This window comes from Oratosquilla oratoria, chromosome 19 (assembly GCF_046742065.1).
Source record: "Oratosquilla oratoria isolate Oo_2021 chromosome 19, ASM4674206v1, whole genome shotgun sequence".
In the NCBI taxonomy this organism is placed as follows: Eukaryota; Metazoa; Arthropoda; class Malacostraca; order Stomatopoda; family Squillidae; genus Oratosquilla; species Oratosquilla oratoria.
This window is the reverse complement of record NC_134795.1, coordinates 55,598,123-55,609,405: the sequence shown is the minus strand read 5'-3', so window position 1 is coordinate 55,609,405 and position 11,283 is coordinate 55,598,123. Positions and strand designations below refer to the sequence as shown.

The 11,283-nt window shown below is 39.2% G+C and overlaps 1 protein-coding gene across 1 annotated transcript in view; it reads right to left on the bottom strand.

The window, feature by feature from the left end:
• The window catches only part of LOC143035905 (transmembrane protein 45B-like), a 22,299-nt gene extending 15,175 nt beyond the window's left edge, over window positions 1–7,124 (bottom strand). The window contains exon 1 of the mRNA XM_076203107.1: window positions 6,968–7,124. The gene's annotated coding sequence lies outside the window, so the exon portion shown is untranslated. The remainder of the gene's footprint in view (window positions 1–6,967) is intronic.
• Window positions 7,125–11,283: the final 4,159 nt, after the last annotated feature.

The window sequence follows — 11,283 nt, the reverse complement described above, 5'->3', positions numbered from 1 at the left end:
TAAGATTCATTTAGATAAACACCTAAGCAAGATGCTGTAATGCCTGCCATTTATGTATATTTATTTCGTTTATTCATTTATCGTTATTTATTAATTTATTATAATTTTTATTACAAATAATTATTATTTGTCTGTATGTTTATCATTTATCATTATCTATTCATTTATTTTATCTATTTATTAATTTACTTATTTGTTTATTCGTTTATTTTTTTCCGCATCCGGCCTAGTCATGGACCAAAAAGTCTCTGTTGGCATGCTCTTCCTTTGTAATCCTTTGTAATAGCTCATTAAATTCCACACTACAAAGTACTCTGTAAGGGACACCGTATTAGCCTACTGATAGCGGGGGTTCATAAAGTTAAACCGATTCAACTTATCAATCAAACTGTCAAGATAACTGACATCTCGTAAGATAATTTTTCATAGAGCAGAACATGAGGTGGAATGGGTGGCAGTGGGTACGTGACTTGACTTGGCTACCTCTTTTATAAGGGGGAAAATCCTTGGTATACAGATAGATTGAAATTGTCGAGGCAGATTTAACTTGGATGTAGGTAGAAACAACCGCGTAGTTACTGAATGGAATAGACTTCCTGCACAGACGATGGAATGTCGTCTCGTTCGAAATTTAAGATTTAGTTGGATAATTGCGTAGGCTGTAAGGTCTGTAAAGTGCTTGTTTTATCTTTATATATTTTACAGTTTATTTATGTTTTTCTTTGTTATTAATTTCTTTATATTTATTTAATTTTGTTTATTTCTATTTTTTATTATTTATTTTTAATTATTCTTTTATCCTGTTATCAATTAATTTATTGTGTATTTTTTTTTTATTATTTATCTATTTTCATTATACTTTATCAGTTTTCATTCTAGCATACTTATCTTTATTGATCAAACTATTTGTATATTATTTATTATTTATTATTATCATTATCATTATTATTATAATTGTTACTATTATTATTATTATTATATTATTATTATTATTATTATCATTATTATTATCATTATCATTATAATTATTATTATTACTATTATTATTATTATTATTATTATTATTATTATTATTATTATTATTATTATTATTATTATTATTATTATTATTATTATTATTATTATTATTATTATTATTATTATTATTATTATTATTATTATTATTATTATTATCATCATTACTATTATCATTATCATTATCACTATTACTATCATTATTATTATTACTAGTATAATTATTTATTTGTCTATCTATTATCTATTCATTATCTATATTTATTATTTCTTTACTTATCTATTTATCTGTTTACTTATTTACAACTGCTTTTCATTTGTATTTATTCATTTATCGTATTTATTTATTTATTAATTTATTCGTTTATTTATTATCATTATTATCATAATATTTTGTGTCCGACCACTTTATGGACCAAAAAGTCTCTTTGATCGGCACCCCGCCTTATCCATTGTCATCCGATGACAAATTTTCTTTTCCGTTTACATTTCTCTTGCTTTTATCTATTTCCTTTTCACTTTCTCTCCTAGTATCTCCCCTTCCAGTGACATTTCACTAAAAAAAAAAAAAAGAAAAAAAAAAATTCTTATCTGGCTGCTGCCTCTGACGCCATTACCTTGTCGTCTGACAAGTTTCGTCCGTTATTCTCGCCTCGCCCAAAGCTTATCAGCGGAATAAAAAACCCGGCAAAGATACTGCGGGAATTGTCCACATAGCCAAACACGTAAAACACGTACATAACCGCACGTATGCACAAGTAAGTGCCTCTAAATACACACACACACACACACACACACACACACACACACACACAAGACCGTTTGCATTATTCAACATTTTAAGAAAAAAAACTTGATGCCGAAAGATACAAAGACGGGTCACCACGAGCATAGCTCCCTTCCCGTAAAATACAACTAGGTGAATACACACACACACACATACACACATACGAATATCTACACTCACACATACACACACACACAAACGCACACACACACACACACACACACACACACACACACACACACACACACACACACACACACACACACACACACACACACACACACACACACACAAAGGATTACAAAGGAAGAGCATGCTAACAAGAGACCTTTTGGTTCATAACTAGTCGGATGCAAAGAAAGAAATAGATAGATAAAGAATTATAACAATAAAAATAAGTAAATGAAATAAAAGAATAAATAGATTATGATAAATAATAAATAGTTAAATGATAACTATTAATAAACTGATAAATTATAACAATTTATGATAAATCATAAAATAGATAATAAAAAAGCAGACAAATAAACAAAATCAAAATCAAATAGATAGCAGGTATTACAGTATATTGCTTAGGTGTTTATTTAAATGACTTTTAAAACTTCGAACTGAACTACATTGTACTGCCTCTGCAGGAAGTTTGTTCCATTTATTAACTACACGGTTGGCGAAGTTGTTTCTATCCACTTCCAAATTAAATCTACTTCCTGACATTATCTCTTGTCTGATTTGCATTCATTGTGAAAATTTCGTCACTTTTGATATTGCCAATTCCCTTTAGAATCTTAAAGACCTGTATCAAATCACCCCTGATTCTACACCTTTTTAAGGAAAATAGATTCATATGTTTTAGTCAATTTTCGTATGATCTATTTCTGACGATTGGAATAAATTTTGTGGATTACTGTTAAACTCTTTCCTATCTGTCAATGTCTTTAATGACACACACACACATACACATACACATACACACACACATACATACATACATAAATACATACATACATACATACATACTACTAATGACCCACTTTCGGAGAAGAATAAGCGAAGATATAGAGATCTGTATATTTCGATCACTTACTGTGATCCTCTTCAGCAGATATGAATTAAAGAGTCGAGAACAATGTGTATTTATACTGAAACAGTGAGGTAGCAAGAAGGGACGAGGGCTCAGGTCACGTGTCCGGCACGCATTGCTTGGACCTTGGTGGCTCAGGTCACATGTCCGGCGTTGCATGGACCTTGGTGATTTTTGTCCACCGCTAATGTAGATGGTAACATTTTATTTATAGCAAAAGAAGAAATACAATCTGGTGACCATTGACCATAGGAAATGTTGTAATTTGGAAAATTGTTTATTAAGGAGGATTCTACTATTTTTCTTCTGAAACTACATTTGGATTTGTAAATTATTTCAGCATCGTCCCAATTCATCCGGTGTTTTTTATTGGCGACGTGCTGAAATACCGCGGAATTTTCCTGCCCGTATTTTACAGAGTTCTTGTGCTCATTGACCCTGGTAGTGAGGTCTACATACATACACACACACACACAAATTGGACGAAACGATAGTGTGTGGAAACACCATTCAAGAATTTAAGAACAAACTAGATATTGTGATGCAAAGACGGTCACTACGAGCACAGCTCCCCCCGTACAACACACCTAAGTAAATACAAACACACACACAGTTTGTGTATTACTCCACAACCACAGACCTTGTCCTTATGTGCTTGGACCTCTATGAGGTACACATAAAGGCTTCAATGAAACATTGGCACAGGGCTGAAGAAGTAATAACGCTGCATGGGGCAACAGTGTACTCGTATGTGTGCAAGTACAATCTCATCGATATATTACTCCACAACCACAGACCATCACCTTGGCCTTATGTGCTTCGACCTCTATGAGGAACACATGGAAGGGTTTAATGAAACATTGGCATAGGGCTGAAGTAGCAATAACGCTGCATGGGACAACAGTGTACTCGTATGTGTGCAAGTACAATCACATCGATGTATGTATCTAACGATACTTCTTCCCTATGCGCTCAGTCCTCTACAGCGTCGCGTCATGTCACAACGTAACATACAAATAATGGCAGCTTGTGAAACCCTCTGACCTCTGAACCAATTACATGTATTTACCTGGTTGTATTACACGGGAAGGGGAGCTGTTCATAGTTACCCGTCTTTGTATCTCGCAACATCTAGTTTGTTCTTAAATTCTTGTATGGGGTTTGCACACCCTATTGCTGCGTCCAATTTGTTCCAGACATCCACCACTGTGCGGAAAACCTATTTTTTTTTTCAGATCTCTTCTATTACTATCCTTTTTGGGTCTCTTTTCATGTCCCCTTGGTTTTCTTTTGTCCCACTTTAATAAGTCTTCTCTGTCAAAGACTTCCATGCCTTTCATGAATCCGTAAGTGGCCAATAGGTTTCCTCTTTCTCTTCTTTGTTCCACGGTTGGTAGTTCTAGTTTTGACAATCTTTGCTCGTATGTCAATTTTGAAAGTGTTGGGGCCATCTTTGTCGTTGCCCTTTGGATTCTTTCTATTTTCTTTATATACACATACATACATACATATATATATACATATATATATATATATATATAATACACACACAAACACACACACACACACACATATATATATATATATATACATATATATATATATATATATATATATATATATATGTATATATATATGTATACATATACATACATATATATATATATATATATATTTCACTAGTCAGAAATAAACTTGGATTCTAATTCGTGTCCTCCTCAACCACCTTTTCCATCCTGTCATAATGTCTTAACAGTGTATATATATATATACACATATATATACATATACATATATATATATATATATGTGTGTGTGTGTGTGTGTGTGTGTGTGTGTGTGTGTGTGTGTGTGTGTGTGTGTGTGTGTGTGTGTGTGTGTGTGTGTGTGTGTGTGTGTGTGTGTGTGTGTGTGTGTGTACATATATATATATATATATATATATATGTATATACATATATATATATATACATATATATATATATATATATATATATATAAATATATATATATATGTACTGTATATATATATATCCATTTCCTTAGCTATGTATACATCTACTGATATTATGTAGCTTCTTTATGACCCAAAAGTGATCCTTGAACCCAAATGTCACAATGGGTCACCACTTGCGATTTAAATGTGACCTCTTGATCCCAAATATCACAATGGGTCACCCCTTTGTGACCCCAAATGTCACACTGGGTCACCCCTTGTGATACCAAATGTCATATTAGGTCACCCCTTGTGATCCAAATGAGACCTCTTGACCCCTAATATCACAATGGGTCACCCCTTGTGACCCCCAAATGTCACAATGGACCACCCCTTTGTGATACCAAATGTCACACTGGGTCACCCTTTTGTGACCCCAAATGTCACACTGGGTCACCCCTTGTGATACCAAATGTCACACTGGGTCACCCTTTGTGACCCTTTCTTGTGCCACCCCATATGGTTTCACTGCTGCCCATACAGTGCCCATACAGTGCCCATACAATGCCCTTCATTCCCTGGTTGTTCACCGGAACCTTGGTCCTGCAACCACTTGCACCCACGGGGCACCCACGGGGCCACGGAAGACAGTGCCACTATGACGTCACTCAGTACTGGCGCACCAGTGCCGGTACTACAGCCGAGTGACAAAAAGTAAATGAAATTATATGAAACAAAATAGAATTAGAATGAAATTAAGTCAAACAAAATTAAATAAATATAACAAAAAGGATACACTAAAAGTAAGATAGACAATAAGAAAAGGTAAAAGAGAATGAGAAAAGTAGAATAGAATAGGAGAGAAAGAGAGAGAGAGAGAGAGAGAGAGAGAGAGAGAGAGAGAGAGAGAGAGAGAGAGAGAGAGAGAGAGAGAGAGAGAGAGAGAGAGAGAGAGAGAGAGAGAGAGAGAGAGAGAGAGAGAGAGAGAGAGAGAGAGAGAGAGAGAGAGAGAGAGAGAGAGAGAGAGAGAGAGAGAGAGAGAGAGAGAGAGAGAGAGAGAGAGAGAGAGAGAGAGAGAGAGAGAGAGAGAGAGAGAGAGCGAGAAAGAGGGGGAGGGGAAGTGACTGTACAGAGTAGTGGGATTGTTACGATCGTGACTTGCACAACGCGTTCCCGCGTTCGAATCCCACAATGACTTCTGGGATTCCGAACACACAGGTCAAGAGTAACTAACGACCTCGGTCGTGAATAAGCGTCTCCTAGTGTAAGTCAGTTACGACCTTTATCGTGGAACGTGTGGGGTGATCCAGAGAGTGGCCCCTCAGGATCAATTTTGCATTATAATGATGAACGTGAATGTTCCTGGAGTAATCTTCTCTCTGATACAATTTTTGTTAAATTGGATAGCCACTGACGTTCTGACGATCTGTGTAACTGATCGCTCAAAATTGCGGAAGACCTTTTTTTTTTCCCTCATTGTTCAAAGTGGTCCACAGATGAATATCGGAAACTTCTGTTCCACATTGAACAATGAGGAAGAAAAAGGTCTTCCGCAATTTTGAGCGATCAGCTACACAGGTCGTCAGAACGTCCGCGGCTGTCCAATTTAACAAAAAAAGATGAACGTGAAGTCATTGTCACCAGACCGTTATCACGTGATCCTTATATTTCTGATAAGGAATCCCCCTATAGCTATTGCCTACGTCAACATCACTACATCCACTCCCACAACTCCCCTAACTCCCCACGCACTCCCACACAGCTCGAGGCTCCGTTTATCCAGCCTACGTCCTCTAAGCAGAATAGATTCGTCTGGTGTTAGCCAGAATAAAATGTTTAAAGTATGTCACCCGTGTTGAAAGGGTTAACATGTCAGCTGGTCCCGAGGATGGTGATGGTATTGGTACTGGGGATGGTGTTGGTGATGGTGATGGTGATGGTGATGGTGGAGTTGGTGGTAGTGATGGTGGTGATGTTGGTGATGACGCAAGCAATACGACGATGATGATGACGCAGTGGTAAAGAAGAAGGAAAAGGGAGAAGAAGGAGGAGGAGGAGGTGAGGTAGAAGAAGACTACGACGAAGAACGTCTTGCGAGTTACACCATGCCCCTTCGAACTGGGACCTCCCCAAGAGCTCTTGGGCCTACCTTCGTCAGGTTTTAGGTCGTTCCTCCAAGTCAAGCACCTCAAACGAGTCGTGTGCCCTGAAGACGAGCGTCTCTGGAAGGGAACAATATCCCACGATCCTTGGAAGGAGAGCCAATCCACCTCTCAGCACGGGAACAAATGACACTGAAGCCACCCAGCCCCAGCTCCGAGTGGTTCACAGAAAAATGTGTTATCTTGATAAGATAAGCTCCGGCTGGTCACTGCTGATAAGAGGAACTCTTTGTGGAAGACGTGTGTGCACCTATGCATGTACAGTCGCCTCCACTCCCAAGTTCTACAATGGTTGGTGTCTTCTTCTGGGGAGCTTTAAGATCTTCAGCTTGTACATTCACGACCTCCACGCGTCATCTGTGGCTTAAGACAATTCTTCCTATACAAAGTCATCATATTATGACTGCAGGGCAGGACACGTAGTCATGGGTTTGAATTGGATAAATTCAGGTTTAAGAAGGAAATAGGCAAGAACTGGTTTAGCAACGGAGTAGTTAACAAATGGAATAGACTTAGTAACCAATTAACGAGCGCTGAAACAATTGGTTGCTTTAAGAGAAGATTAGATAACTTTATGGATAGGAATGGTAGGTGGTAACGGACGCGGAACGGCCTAGTGTAGGCCTTATGGTCTCTTGCAGTGTCCTCCATTTTTATGTTATTATGTAAATATCCAATCTATAGAAATGTATACTTGCTAAAGCTTACAGAAAACGCAACCCAATGCACAGGGGAACTTGAGTATAAAGCTCCTTTCCCCTCAAACTGGAGAGTTTCTTGGCTTCGATTATTTTCAATTCCTTATTAGGTGACCTCCTTCCTTTTCATCTTATTCTGTTTGTCACCAGGACATTTCATTCATCTCCGTGAGACCTTCTCAGTAATGAAAAGGTCAATGAACAGGATTTTAATCTTCTTAGGCACAAATTTGTCCGCTAGTGCACTGGGGACGCCATTCCCGGAAGCGTGATTGTCTCGTATTCACTTACTTGTGGGTTCGAATCCCGCGCTCCTCTCCGATCCCCAGTAATCCCTCAAGCGCATAGGGAAACGGTGACGGCTTCGGCTCCAGCTACTCAGCGCCTCCTGACGTAGACTCCTCACCTTCTTCACTCGACCCATGTTTCTCCTGAGCCGTTCTTGTAATCTTTCACTTTGGACACCCAAAGCTATTCCATCTCGTGCCAAAATGATGTAAAAATATCTTATGTTGTTTAAGGTGAGGTCAACCGGTTTGGGTAAATCTTTGTCTCAGCTGGGTCCTAGTGTAGACTTCTCTCCTGGTAGGCGGAGTGGAGTGCCATAAAGAAGTTGTGCAGAAGAATGGCCAAGGTCTTCTTCGAGAGACGTACGTATGCCTAGGAGGAGTCTACATTGGTGACCCTGGAGTGACCGCTCAACCCCACCCCGGCCCCACTTGTATTTCAAGATTCGGTACATTCTGACGAAAACACCACCAGCCGTCGGCACTGAGCACGGAAGTGCTCATTCCAAGTGTGCCCAAGAGAACCATACCACGGCGAGCTCAATGGTGTGTTCTGACTCCTCTTTTGAAAAACTTCCCATGCCTTTCTCTCCCTGTCACTCGTTACTTCGCACAGAAGTAACATCCCTGGAGCCGAGGCAACATTGGCGACCAGGAGACGAGTCTACACTACCTGCCGCAAGACAATTTTCGGCAAAATCCTCATTCCCCAAAAGCGCCAAAGCGTCATAGGGAAAGCTCCTCCCCCCTAAAAAAAAAAAGAGAAAATAAAATAAAACAAAATAGAATAAATGAAAATAAAATAAAATTAAACTGAATTAGATTAAATCAAAATAAAATGAAATAGAAATATATGAAATAAAAAAAATGTAATAACAAAACAAATTTAGATAGAAAATATAATAAAATGAACAGAATTATGTGAAATAAAATATAATGAAATAAAGTGAGAAAGAAAAAAAAATAATATAGCAGTAGGATGGCTGAGGCGCATGAACTGCACTACACTACCTTAGTGTCTCCTGTTCTTGTTATTTATATACTAGTAATTAGAGGGGGTCGCCGATTTAATGAAGCGGCCTTGCTGTGGATGTGCTGTGTCTTGTGACACTACTTCTGACCCAGGGTAGTGGACAAGGTGCAGGGATGACCTATCATCCAGGAGGTGCTAAGATAAGAGGGAGGGTGGAGGGGTGTGGAGTGTATTCAGGGATGGAATGGGTGGGAATGATTTTATGCCTTTTCCTTTCTGGCTACCTCCCTTGTAAGGGGGAAAAAGCCTTGGTATATGTATGTATGTAGTAATTAGAGTATACGGACTATGAGGGAACCTGGTATTCTTATGGTGTCTAAAGGGGTAATCACACTGGGCTAATTTTCCTTCAACACTCTACCTCCAACTTCCATTTGAATAACTAGAATATGACTTCGCTTGCAGAAATCTAGACTTCTCTAAGAACATTTCAACAGTATGTCTAGCATTCGTCTAGGTTTATAATCTCTTAGTTCATCATTCAGCTTTGCTATATATGACGGAAAGATAATTTGATATTTGGAGATTTGAAAATTCGAATATTGTAACCGAAGTCGTTTTCACTCAAACGAACTCTCAACGGTCGGCGCTGGTGGAAGCCCAGTGTGATGACCTCTTAAGCGACGTGACCCAAGAAGGTCATCTTGCGCTTCCTGGTACCATTGCTGTCGTCATGACCAGAAGCATCAGCTCGCAAAGGTTCCCTTGCACTCCAGACAGGAAGAACACAACTTCGACCTCCAGGCCATATGGCCCTTGACCCAGTGCCGGGTGGAGGGCGACCCTCCCTCCCCTCCCCCCCGTGCGTACCGGAAAGGAGCGAATGACAAATATTCGGGTCAAGGCTAACAGGTCACAACGGGGGTACTGTGTCTGTGTGTCTGGTGGGAGCTTAGGGGAAAGGATGTGTCTAACTGAGGTACATACACCAGTAGCCGCGTAGCTGCTCCCGAAGTTAGGTTAAAGATACGCGTCTTGCCCGTTGCGGTTACCGCTCAACGATGATCGTTCATGGATCAACGATAATCGTCAAGCGATTGTCTAGAACAGCGTTTCCCAACCTGGGGTGCTGAAATCAATTATAGGGGGTGCTGGGAAGCGATGCACACAAAAATCACATTGATATATGTATCATTGATTACCTAGTTGTGCATATTTGACTTTTTCCATGCTATTTTATTTTTCTAGGGTGTTCTTATTTCTTCTACAAAGCAATATCGTCAATTTGTTTCAGTTCTAAGGAATCAAGAAAATAAATCACCGGGCAGTCTACTTCACTTTCTTTCATCCTTCTAATAACAAGATAGGGGTGCTGGACTGCTTAGACATGACAACAGGGGGTGCTATGGTCGGAAAGGGTAGGAAATGATGGTATAGAACATTGATTCTTTGTTTTTGAATGGGAATCTTTTTCTTCGAGCTGCAAAGTAAGAAGATGATCATCTTAACTGAACCTACAATGAACGCGTTTACCCAAATATGAGGCCAGTTACGATGTGCGGTACCCGTCATTGGTTGTGGTAGTTAATGAATGGAATAAACTTCCTGTAGAGGCAGTGCAATGTAGTTCAGTTCGAAGCTTTAAGATTCGTTTAGATAAACATCTAAACACCATATGAGGACGGAGCCTTTATTTGTGCGACGTTTCGCTTATTACAGTTTTTTTCAAGTACAAGTTGAGATACATATGCTTGAGATAAATAAGGGGAAAGGAGGGAACGGGGAGAGAAAAGAAGAATTGGGGGGAAGGAAGAGGAGAAGGAGGAGGAGGAGGAGAGGAGGAGGAGAAGGGGAGGGATGGAACACTGGGAAAGGTTGAGAATGCTGGCCCAAACGTCCATGGGTGAAATGTTCACAATGGGTGGTTTAAATATTTAAAATTTTGCTGGCCATGGGTATTAGGGGAATTGTGTGTAATATCCATGGCCAGCAAAATTTTCAATATTTAAACCACCCTTTGTGAACATTTCGCCTACGGACGTTTGGGCCAGCATTCTCAGCCTTTCCCAGTGTTCCATCCCCCCCCCTTCTCCTCCTCCTCTCCTCCTCCTCCTCCTCCTCTTCCTTCCCCCCCTTCTTCTTTTCCCTCCCCGTTCCCTCCTTTCCCCTTATTTAATCTCAAGTATATGTATCTCAACTTGTACTTGAAAAAGCTGTAATAAGCGAAACGTCGTACAAATAAAGGCTCCGTCCTCATATGGTGTTTAACTCGTCAATCTTGTCGGCAACTGCCACTTTCATGAAAAAATAAACATCTAAGCAAGATGCTGTAATGACTGCCACTT